This window comes from Camelus dromedarius, chromosome 5 (assembly GCF_036321535.1).
Source record: "Camelus dromedarius isolate mCamDro1 chromosome 5, mCamDro1.pat, whole genome shotgun sequence".
NCBI classification, from domain to species: domain Eukaryota; kingdom Metazoa; phylum Chordata; class Mammalia; order Artiodactyla; family Camelidae; genus Camelus; species Camelus dromedarius.
In genome coordinates this window covers 84,379,121-84,392,544 of record NC_087440.1, presented here as the reverse complement: position 1 = coordinate 84,392,544, position 13,424 = coordinate 84,379,121, and the positions used below count along the sequence as shown (strand labels likewise).

Below are 13,424 nucleotides of genomic sequence, written 5' to 3'. Positions count from 1 at the left end.
GCATACCCAGTACCATAATATTACTTCACAGTGATATACCATTAGAAAGTTCTTAAAAGTTTTTACATCTATGGTTTCACTTGATCCTCCCAACAACTCTGTGGGATAGGTGCAGCAGATTATTAACCTCATTTTATATGTGAGTAAGTTAAAATTTAAAAGGTTAAGTAGCTTGCTATGGTCACAGAGTAAGTAAATGACAAGCTGGGACTAGAAAATGTATCTCTTGGTTCTAAACACCCTGCTTTTCTCACTGTGGTATACTATGCTAAACATCCTAGATTTCTGGCACCAGGAAGTGTTTCAAATTAATAATAACTGAAATGAATGGTAAGGCAACCTCCACTATTCCATTTACCACTCCATCCCCATCAACTGTGGAGACTGGAAAGATGAGTTTCTTGTCCAAATTTCTTGTATCTCTCTCTCATATATTACCCATAGTCTAAACCTCTGCTAGTTTGCTAATATCTAACTCCTTAACACAGTATACACACAGAATATGAGGACAAGAACCAAGTGATCTGAGACAGATTAGAATGAGAATTACAACAGTTAATTATCATCATCCAGATGAACCTGTAGCCCAAAGCACTTAGCTAATATTTCATCAGAAAAAAATATAACAGGATCATATGTTTGAAAGTAGGTCATTTTTCTAAATTGCCATATTCTAATTTTGTAAGACCATGGTTGGCCCAATATATAAAAATTTGCAGATGAGAAAATATTCTTAGTAACATGTCCAATTATAATTTTAAAATATTTGTTATTGTTACTAATGATTTAACCATAATTTATGCTCTAAAAATTTTATAAAATTTTCTAAGAATGTTCCAATTTGAATTCTTCTATCCTACTCTTAGACCAGGTATAAGATTATGTGTCTGATTTGGAATTCAGGAGAATATGGTCAACAGAATCGATGACCTTAAAAAGTACACAATGGGCCTATTTATTTAAAAAGAAGGCAAGAAGTGCAGACTAGAAGCCACTATTCTAATAACACAATATCATATTGATTGTATCTCTGGTGAGAAAGAGGAAATGAATGAGTAAGGAATGGATGAATGAATAAATTATTTCAATATAGGCATTCCATAACTGTAAGATTTGTTTCCTACATGTAGAAAAGTCAAGATAAAAAGTCAAGAGAAAGCAGCAACAAGTTTTCTTGAGTAATCAGAGAAATCTAGAGGAAAAGACTGCCTTTACCCAGTAGACAAGTTACAAATACATGGGACATGTGCACCATTCCTCCAATCCCAAGCTCATGACAGATACCACTAATCTATAAGAGCATTCCTTCCTGCTGAGTCCAGAACTGGCATTACAATCTTTCTCAACAGTGAGCTCCAGGAAGTCACCACTAATCAAAACAGAGTTGGTACACAAGATGAAATCTGCTAACCATCTCTGAATTTGTGTATTATGAGAATAGTTGCAGGTCAGTTTATAAATATTAAGAAAAAGTTCTTCTTATTTTTAGATAGAACATTCAAAATATATAATAACTTTTATGGCACAGGTATAAACAAATCAGAATGTGAAATAGCCTCAGCACTTGATCAGACCTCCAAAGACTCATGCTCTGCCAGAAATTAATGCTTTATATATGGATGGTGGGGATATCCAGGAGCTCTTATTCCTCTAATTTTTTGTTCTATTTTTACAAGATGTCACTGACTTAAGCACAGGTTGCAGGATACCTCCTTTAAGTTCACCAAAGTCATACTACATTTAAGCTTACTAGAACAGTGATTATTGGCCTTTGTTATGTATCAAAAATTATCAGTCAAGGTTTTTAAAATATGATGCTTGGAACCCACGTTAGATCTACTGAATCAAAATCTCACAGCATAGGTATTTGTAATTGGAAAAAAACAAAACAATCCATTCTGATATTAGGACTATCTACATACCTTACCATATGGCAAAACAGTCATGAAAATAAAAATGAAAAATAGTTTGAAAATAAAAATGAAAAATATAGCATAAAAACATGGCAGACAAGAATTCTGCTTCCAACCATGACAGAGTAACTGGTATTAGATTTGCCCTTCCACCATAAACAACTAGAAAACTGGAAAAATATATGAAACAGCTGTTTTAAGAAATTGGGCTACAGGTAGTACAAGACAATGACCCTTGAGAGAAGACATAATGACATTGAGTCCTGCAATCACCCTTGATTTCTTCCTGGAAGCAATTTCCAGGTCCTGGCCCAGAGGTGGGAAGATAACACACAGTAGGGTGGTTTCTTTGAGTTGAGGGGACAAAAAACAGAGTTTAGAGAGGCAAAGTTGCTTAAATTTGCTAGGTAGAGTACCAAAGAACAAGGGCTAGACAAGAAACAGCTCCAGATATCTGACTAGAAGTCCTTTTGGGTCTTTGAATTTACATAAAAGATGAGCATATATAAAGCAAAACTCCATTAAGCTGCATAGAAAACAACTATGGGGGATTTGAAAACTAAGTAATTCCTACATCTCATACAGGGCTGGGTGATATTTGAGTTCCAACCAGCCAGAGTGGAAGGAACTCATGAAAACCTGGGACATTCAATTAAGACTCTGGAGGTCATACCTTAGTAGTAGGGTTAACCTAACGTTAGGGAAATGGCTACTCCAGGTTTCACCCTAAGAAAGAATATGAACAAGGCTTGAAAGGGTCAAGCTGATCCACCAGTAAGTTGGCTGCCAAAACAAACTTCAATACACTGTAATGGAAGAAAACAAAATCCAGGCACTCAATAATGTAATATTCATGAAGTCCAACAACCAGTCAAAAATTACCTGATATGTGAAAAGGGAGGAAAATGTTACCCACAATTAGAAGAAAAAAATTGCCAACAGAAACAAACCCAGAAATTACAGAATTGAGGTAGTCAGCAAACAAAGACTTTAAAACAGCTATTATAAATATATTCAAAGTAAAACATTAATACAATGACAACAGAGATAAAAGATATAATACAAGAACCAAATGGAATTTCTAACAATTAAAAATACAATATCAGAAATTAAAATTCACTGAACGGGCTTAATAGAAGATCAGATAATTCAGAAAAAAAGATCAGTGAATTAGAAGATATAACAATAGAAACTATCCAAACTGAAGACTGGAAGGAAAATAAATAGAGCTTCAGTGAGCTGTGGGGAAATATCAGGCAATATAAAGCACATGTGGCTTAAAGTCCAAAAGTCCTGGAGGGAGGGATGAATACTTGAACAATGGCCAAATTTTTTCAAGTTTGATGAAAACTATAAACCCACAGATCCAAGAAGCTCAGTGAATCTTAGAGAAATAAAAGTAAAGAAAATCACACCAAAGCTCATTATAATCAAATTGATGAAAACCAACAATAAAGAGAAAACTCTTAAAAGCAGCCAGGAAAAAAAAGACACATTACTTACAGAGGAACAAAGACAAGAATGATCGCTGATTTCTCGTCAGAAATAATGCAAGCCAGAAGACAATGGAACGACACCTTTAACAGGCTGAAAGAAAAAAACTGTCAACCTAGAATTCTACACCCAGTGAAAATACCCTTCAAAAATGAATATGAAATAAAGACTCCCTGAAGACAAACACAAGATAAGAGAATTCATTGCCACCTGAGCTTCACTATAAGAAAAGCTAAAGCAAGGTCTTCAGGCTAAAGGAAAATAATCCCAGATGGAAGCCAGGGCCTACACAAAGGCATAAAGAGTTCTGGACATGATAAATATGGTGAATAGCTACAAAAGACTTTCTACTCGTATTAACATGTTAAAAGGTAATTTACTATTTAAAATAAAATAATAGCCATATATTGTGAAACCAACAATATATAGAGAATTAAAATATTTGATAACAAGAATAAAAAGGATGTGAAGGATAAAATGAAAGTGCACAGGGTTCTTCCATTATATGTAAACTAGTATATTATTTGAAAGTATACTATAAAGTTAAAGGTGCATATTATAATTGTAGAATTGTAGAGCAATTCTTTTTTTTTTTTTTGAAAACAGGTATAGCTAACAATTCAAACAGAGAAAAAATGGAATACTAAAAATTAACACAAAAGAAGGCAAGATATTAAAAAGAAAAGGAACAAGAATTGATGGGACAAAAAGAAAACAAGGACAAGATGGTAGACTTAAGCCCAACCATATCTGCAATTACATCAAGTGTAAATAACCTAAGTAATAAATACATCACATGTAAATGGTCTGAAAGACAAAGACTGACAAATACGATTAAAGTTTTTCAAAAAGCATGACCCAAATATATGCTGCCTGAGAGAAATATACTTGAAATATAAAGATAGATAAGTTAATAGGTAGAAAAACTTATATCATGCAAATGGTAATCATAAGAAGGCTGGAGTGTCTTTATAAATATCAGATAAGTAGACTCCAAGACAAAGAATATCTCTGGTAATAAAGAGGGATATTTCACAACGATGAAAATGTCAGTTCATCAAGATAACATAACATCATAAATATGTGTATATATAATGTACATGAAGCTATAATATTCATTTATATATTATGATATATAAATATTGTAAAATAATGACAGAGTTTCAAATTATATGAAGCAAAACTGACAGAACTAAAAGGAGAAATAAATCCATAATTAGTGTTGTAAATTTCAACAGTCCTTTCTCACTAATTGATAAAACAAGCAGACAAAAAACCAGTAAAAATAGAATGCTGAACAACATTTCAACAACTTGACTTCATTGATAATAACAGAATTCTCCACTCAATCACTGTGGAATATGCAATGTCTAGGCAACATTTACTAAGGACACAGGCAAAATTGACTAAGATAGATAGTATTCTGGTCCATAAAATAAGCCTTAAAAATTAAGATGGCCTGACAGCAGAATGTATGTTTTCCAACCACAATAGAATTAAAACAGAAGCAAACAAAAAAAAAGATATCTAGAAAATCACCAAATATTTGTACACTAAAAATATACTTCTAGTCAGTCCATAAATCAAAAAAGAAATTACAAGAAATATTAGAAAATATCCTGTTCTGAAATTCAGTGAAACCACAGAATACCAAATTTGTAGAACACAACTAAAACAATGCTTTAAAAGAAATTTATACTTTAATTTCTTATTTTGGAAAATATGAAAGGTACAAAATAAATGATTCATGCTTCTACTTAATAAGATAGAAAAAGAATAAATTAAATTCAACATTAGTAGAAGGAAGAAAATAATCAGGAGAGAAGCAGAAATCAATAAAATTGAAAACATCAAACCAACAGAGAAAATCATAAAATCAAATACTGGGTTTTTTTTTTTTTTTGAAAATTCAACAAGGTCAATAAGCCCCCTAGCTAGCCTGATGAATAAAAAAATCGAGAAGAAATAAATTATCAGTATCAGTACTGAAAGGTAAGACATTACTGCAGATACTACAGACATGTCAATAAACTGGACAAGTTGGAAGAAATGCCCACATTCTTTAAAAAAATAATTACAAAATTATATAATTCAACTCAATAAAAGTAGAAAGTTTAATGTCCCATAACTATTAAATTGAGTTCATAATGTAAAATCTTCCTACACATAAAACTCCAAGTCCAGGTGGATTTACCAGATGGATTCACTATTAACTAATAAAAGAATAAATAATATAACTCCTGCATAAGCTCTTTCAGAAAACAGAAGAGGAGGAAACACTTGTCAACCCATTTTATGAGGTCAGCATTACTCTCTAAACAAAACCAGATAAAAATATTACAATAAAAAAACTAGATCAATATTCCTCATAAACGCAGGAGCAAGAGCACTTAAAAATTAGCAAACTGAATCTGGCAATATAATACAGCTGACCATGTGGAATTTATCCCATGAATGGAATGCTGGTTTAATATTGCAAGGTAAATCAATGTAATTCACCTTATTAATGAAATTAGGTGGAGAATTCATATAATCATCTCAATAGGAGAAAACACATTTGACCAAAATTGGCATTCACTCATGATAAAAACTCTCAAGCAAGCGAAGAATAGACACGGACTTCCTCAGTATGATTAAAAGCATCTGTGAAAAACCTACAGCTAACATCATGTTTAATGGTGAAAGCCTGCATACTTTCCCCCCACAGACAAAGGAGGGAAAAAAGATATCAACTCTTAGCACTTCTACTTAACAATTAACTGGAGCTATGAGCCAGTGCAATGAGAAAAAGAAAAGGAGAAAGGAAGGAGGGAAGGAGGGAAGGGAGGGAGGAAGACAGAGAGAGAGGAGAAGAGGCAGGCAGGAAGACAGGTAAACAGGCAGACAAACATACAAATTAGAAGAAAAAAGTTTTAATTACTTTTATTTGCTAGAGAGCATAATTATGTATACAGAAAATCTCAGGAAACAAATAAGCTCCAAAAATTAATAAATGAACTTAACAAGGTTGCAAGACATAAAGTCAATATACAAAATCAATTATATTTCTACATAATGGCAAAAACTAAGTAGAATATTAAACTTTAAAACACTATTTACAATAGCATCCCAAACCATAAAATATTTAGGAATACCTTTAACTGAAAATTAGCAAATATTGTTGAGAGATATTAAAGAAGACAAATAAATGGCTAGACATGCCACATTTATGGATCAGATGGCTCAATATTGAGTCTTTTCTCAGGATGTCAGTTCTTCCCCAAATTAAATCATATATTCAATGTAATCACAATCAAAATGCAAGCAGACTGTTTTCATAAATTGATAAGCTAATAGTAAAATTTCTATGAAAATGCAAAGGTCTTAAAATAGTCAAAACAATTTTGAAAAAGAACGAATCTGGAGGATTTACATTACATAACTTCAAGATTCACTATAAAACTCAGTAACCAGGATAGTCTGATGTTGGTGTGAGGATAGACAACGAAATAAAATATAGAGTCTAGAAGTAGATCCATACATGTGGTCAACCAATTTTCAATAAAATAGTCAAGGTAATTCAATGTGGAAAGAGTAATTTTTTCAACAAGTTGAACTGGAACAACTGGATACCCTTATGGGAAAAAGTCAACCCGTACCTCCCACCATATACAAAAATTAATTCTAAACGGATAATATACTTAAATGTAAAAATTTAAACTATAAAACTTCTAGAATAAAACATAGGAGAATTTCCTTAAAATCTTAGGGGAGATGAAGAACTATAAAAGAAAAAAATTGATACTTTGAAATTTATCAAAATTTGAAACTTCTGCTCTTTGGAATACCTTAAAAGGAAATCCCCTGACTGAAAGAACACATATAATATATACCTATCTGATAAAAGTCTTCCATTTTGAAAATGTAATAGACAAACAACCCAATTTTAAAATGAACAAAAAGTTCATATAACTTTACCAAAAAAAAGTATAAAAATAGCCAATAAGCACCTGTAAAGATGTTCATTATCACTAGTCATCAGAGAGATGCAAACTAAACAACAGTGTGATATTATTACTTGGCTATCAGAATGTCTAATATTAAAAAAGCCGACAATCCCAAGTGTTAATAGTAATAAAGAACTGGAACTCATATACCTCTGGAGGGAGTATAAAATGGTACAACCACTTTTGAAGAACTCTTTGGACATTTCTTATAAAGTTAAACATATATTTACGATATGATCCAGCATTTTCACTGCCAGGAATTTATTAAGAGACATAAATGTATATCTTCCTAAAAACATGTTTATATAAATGTTTATAGCTTTATTCATAATAGGTAAAAATGTTCATCAAGAAGTGAATGAATAAACTAATTTTGATATATCCGTACAATGTGCACTACTCAATATTTTAAAAAATGAACTACTGATATACCAACATGGATAGATCTAAAAAACATTATGTTGAGTGAAATAAACAGACACAAAAATGGTACATACCATATGATTCTATTCATATGAAATCCTAGGATAGGCAAAACAAGTCTATAATGACAAAAAGCAGATCAGAAGTTGTCTATGGTGAAGGGGTGGATTGACTAAAAAAGAACTAAGATATCTGAAGGGTGATGGAAATGTTCACTATGGTGATTACAGCTTTGGTTACATTATTGTATACATGTATCAAAAATCATCAAACTATGTTTTAAATGGGTCATTTTACTGCATGAAAATTATACCTCAACAAAATTGATTTTACAAAGAAAAAAAAAGTGAAGGACCAACCAAATATATACTTCAAAGGAGAGGATATATCACATTGAAACCTAAGAGAAAACATTTGCCTGAAAATTATCTAGTCAATGAATCAACAGATTTTAGGAACAGATTTTAGGAAAGTGTGTGGCATCTGCAACGTGATGCAAGAACACATGGCATCTATAAAAACAGGAGTAGAAAGTCACAGAAATTTAAGGTGACACAGGACACTAACAGAATGAGATAAACAAGAAAATAGAAATAACAATAGAATCAGAATCTTGAGAGATCCACAATATTATCAGAAAAAAGACTTTAAAATAACTATGCTTAGTATATTCTATAAAGTAAAAGACAAGTTAGAAAACATCATCAGATAATTGGGATATTTTTTAAAGCACCAAATGGAAATTCTAGAACTTAAAAATATAATTAACAAAATTAAGAATACCTTTTGGGAGGCTAAACAATTAATGAAAAGGAAGACAAGTCACACAAAAAGATTTAGCATGAAGCATAGAAATATTAAATGGGAGAGAAGAATACAAAAAAAATTGTAAGAGATATGGGGGAAAAGGTTTAACATATGTGTCACTGGAATTCTAGAAAGAAGGATGAGATATGGTATAAGCCATTGTTGAAGAAATAAGGGAACTTCAAGTTACAGCCATGATATTTTAAGGATGGATTGGACTTATCTTGCAACTGGACAAAATGTATGGAGCAACTCATTTCTGACATTAGGCACAGATTTTTTTTAAAGGCATAGATTTTAACACAAGGTTGTAATCCTTTGAAAAAGGCGGAGCATACAAATTAAGTTCTACATTTACCTTGGCTTTCTGCCTGGGAACACTTCCAAACTTAGACAAAGAGGTGGGGACCAATAAGTAATTAGTATTTTCAGTGGTTAGAGGGAAAATCAGAATGAAGAATTGCTAGAGCAGCTGAAATTAGTGAGCCAAGGTACCGAACAGCAGGAAGTGGCAGAGAAGAGGTTCCACAAATCTGCCTAATCCTAAACTGCATGTGCTGTGTCACAGCAAAACTCTCCAAAGAAAAAAGAGATCATATGCTTCACGGCTGAAAGCTGAACAGAGATTTTAGAGGTCACATAAATGCTAGAGATGGATTCTATTTCCAATGTGGCCAAAGTAAGAAACTTTGGTGAACACTCCAGAAATTCAGGAGACAATAGACAGGTCACACCTTAGCAATGAACACCATGTTCCAGGCCTCATAAAATGAATCAGGAGAGAAATGAAAACTAAAAAATAAACAAAAGAAAATTCTAGAACTAAATATATATACATATGAAATTAACAGATCATTGGATATACCTTTTTTTAAATATTGGACAAAGCAGAAGAAAGGATTAGTAAACTTGAGACAGGTTAATATAAATTCAAACTAAAGCATAGATAATTTTTTTCAAAAAAAAAAAAAGGAATGGTGTACAAGAGACTTCTGGAACAATACCAAATAGTTTTTAAAGTCCCAAAATGAGAGGGCAAAAAATAAAAAGTTAGAATAATTATCTAGAGAGGGTAACACCTAACATTTTTCCAAACTGATAAAGAACACGAAACCGGAGTCAAGAAGCTCAGCAAACCTCAACCAGATAAATACAAAGACCACTACACTTAAGCAGACCATAATGAAATTACTAAATACTAAGAATAAGGAGCAAATCTTTACATTATGATATTACAATCATAAAAGCGGTGTCTAATTTCTTATCAGGAACAATAAAATGACATCTTTGAAGCACTGAATAAGAAAAATAGTCACTGATTACAATGGAATTATAGTAGAAATCAAAACAAAGGTTACTAGAACCCAAAAATTTGGAAATTAAACAACTTCTCCTAAATAACACATAGGCCTAGGAACATCTAGCAATGAAAATTTTAAAATGTTTTTAAATGAATGATAGTAAAATCACAACATATCAAAATTTGTCGGATACAGCTAATATAAAACTTAAGAGGGAAATTGGTAACTCTAGACGAATAATTAGAAAATATTTTAATGCTGAAATCAACAATCTAAGCTTTCACTCAAGAAATTAGGAAATAAAGAAGAGAAAATTAAAAAGAAAGTAGTAAAAACAAAAGGCAGAAAGCAATGAAATACATAAAGAAGAATATGACTTTTATCATTTTCTTCTCTGTTGTTGTTTCAATTTAAGTATTTGATAAAATTTAACATCTATTCAGGATAAAAGCTCTCAGTCAACTGGAAATAAAATGAAACTTCCTCAAACTGACATAAAAGATATCTGCAAACCCTACAGTTGACACAATACTTAATGGCGAAGTATTCCCCAAAGTTTAAGAACAAAGCAATGGCACCCATTCTTACCACTTCATTCAACATTTACCTGAAAGTTGTAGGCAGTGGAACAAAGAAAAAGTACAGCAATAAATGGCATAAAAATTGGAAAGAAAATAGCAAATGTCTTTATTTACAGATGACATCATTGTCTATATAGAAAATCCAACAAACTGTTAGAACTAATCATTGAATTTAACAAAACCATAGGATAAAAGATGAATATAGAAAAATCAAATAAATTTCTTAATACTGTCAATATACAAATAGAAATTAAATTTTATAATAATGCTATTTACAACAGCATCAAAAATCAAATACCTAGAAATTAATTTAACAAAAGAAATGCAAGAATTCTATACTGAAAACTACAGACCACTATTGAGAGAAATTTTGAAAGACCTAAATAATGTAATTTTTTTTGGTGGGAGAGGTAATTAAGTTTATTTATTTATTTTAACAGAATTTCTTGGGATTGAACCCTGGACCTCATGCATGCTAAGCATGCACTCTACCACTGGGCCATATCCTCCCCTTAAATAATGTAAAGTTACATTATGTCCATGGATTAAAAAACTCAACATTTTTACAACCCTAATTCTTTCCAAATGGAACTCTAGATATAAGACAATTAAGATCAAAATCCCAGCAGGATTATTTTTGTGGAAATGAAAGCTGATACTAAAATGCATATGGAAATGCAAAAGACCTTAAATAACCAAGATGATCAAAGAAGAAGAACAAAGTTAGAAACTTTCACTGTCTGATTTCAAGACTACAAAAACAAAGTATTTAAGACAGTTTGTATTGGTACAATTAATGAAACAGAATGGAGTCCAGAAATATACCTACATGTATATGACCAAGGGGTTAATACAATTCAAAGGAGGAAGGAAAGTATTTTTTTCAACAAAGGGTGCTAGAACAATCTTTAAGGAAATAAACCATACCCATCACATGCAAAAATTAAACTTAAATGCATCATAGACCTAAATGAGCAAACTAAACTATAACATTTCTGGAAGAAAATATGGGAGACTCTCTTTACAACCTTAGAAAAGGCAAAGATTTCCTGGGCATGAATGGCACTTACCATAAATTTTAAAATGATATATTTTAGTTTTTAAACATTAAAAACACATGCTCATCAAAAGATACTGTTAGGAAAGTAAAATAGCACTCCCATACTGGAAGAAAATATTTGCAATATATAAATCCAATAAATTACTCACACCAGACTACATTAAAAAACTATATAACAATAATGAAAGAGACAAACAACCCAATTAATGATTATGCAAAAGACTTTATCAGGTACTTCATAAAATATCTAGATGCCTAATAAGCCTATTAAAAGGTATTCAACATTAGTCATCAAGAAAACACAAAATAACAATGAGATATACACCCACCAGAATGGCTAATATTCAAAACACTGATAGTTTCGAGGGTTAGCAAGGGTGTATAACAACTGAAACTTTTATACATTGTTAGATGAAATGTAAAATGGCAAAAGCCCTTTACACTGTTGTTTAGAGTTGTCTGATAAATTCTATGACCCAGCAATTCCACTTCAAAGTATAAACCCAAGAGAAATGAATGAACAATCCCACAAAAGACTTGAATCAGAAGATGTTCATAGCAGCTTCATGTATATTAGCCAAAAACTTGAAACAACCCAAATGTACATCAATGGCAGGGTTGAAAATCAAACTGTGGTAAATTCATGCAATGGAATACTTACTTAGCAATAAAAAAAAAAAAAAACCTACTAATAGCCTCAACAACAGAGATTAATCTCAGTAACATACTGAGTGAATGAAGACAGACACAAAGGAATACATACTGTTTGACCCCCATTCATATGAATCCCTCAATTATATGAATGTATGAATTATATAGATTATATATATACTATATATAGTAGTGACTGCCTCAGTTAGAAGGAAGAAGGGGCACTACTGGAAAGGAGCATGACAGTACTTTCTGGGGTGACTGAAACATTCTATTGTCTTTATCTGGGTGAAGGTTAAATGAGCATTATATATTTGTCAAAACTGATATGGCCATACACTTGATAATTGTGTATCTTACTGTATATAAAATATGCCTTAATAAAGTACTGTTTTCACTAATAAAAGAGAGATATGCCTAAAAATTTTCCAAAACTGGCAAGAGACATCAAGCCAAGAATTCCTATGAATTCCCCCAAAACAAATATAAATAATATCATAACTAGATATATCATAGTAATGCTGCTGAAAAGGAAAAAAAGAAAACCCACTCTTAATAATGGATAGATTATTCAGACAGAGAATCAATAAGAAAACAGAAGATTTGACCAACATTATAGGCTAAATGGACTTATCAGACATATACAGAACATTCTATCCACCAACAGGAGAATACACATTCTTTTCAAGAGCACATGGGACATTTTTTAAGATAGATCACGTCAGGTCAAAAAACAAGTCTTAGCAAATTCAAGAAGATTCAGATCACACCAAGTACCTTCTCTGACCACAACAGCGTGAAATTAGACATCAATAACAAAAGGAAAACTGAAAAATTCATGAACGCATGGAAATTAAACAACACTCTCCTGAACAACCAACAAATCAAAGAAGAGTTACAAAGAAAAATTTAAAACTTTCTTCAGACAAAGAAAAATGGAAACACAGCATATCAGAACTATGGGATGCAGCAAAAGCAGTTCTAAGAAGAGTTCATAGCAATAAATGCTTACATTAAGAAACAAGAAGGATCTCAAATATACAACTGAATTCTATGCCTTGAGGAACTAAAGAAAGAAGAACAAACTAAGTCCAAAGTTGGGACAAGAAAGGAAATAATAAAGATTAGAGCAGAAGTAAATGGAATAGAAAACAGAGAAACAATAGAAAAGATTAATCAAACTAAGAATTGATTCTTTGAAGAGATAA

General features: G+C 31.7%; 1 protein-coding gene across 4 annotated transcripts in view; it reads right to left on the bottom strand.

The window, feature by feature from the left end:
* Positions 1 to 13,424, bottom strand: part of UNC79 (unc-79 homolog, NALCN channel complex subunit) — a 219,849-nt gene that overhangs the window by 132,120 nt on the left and 74,305 nt on the right. The gene's annotated exons all lie outside the window — the stretch shown is intronic.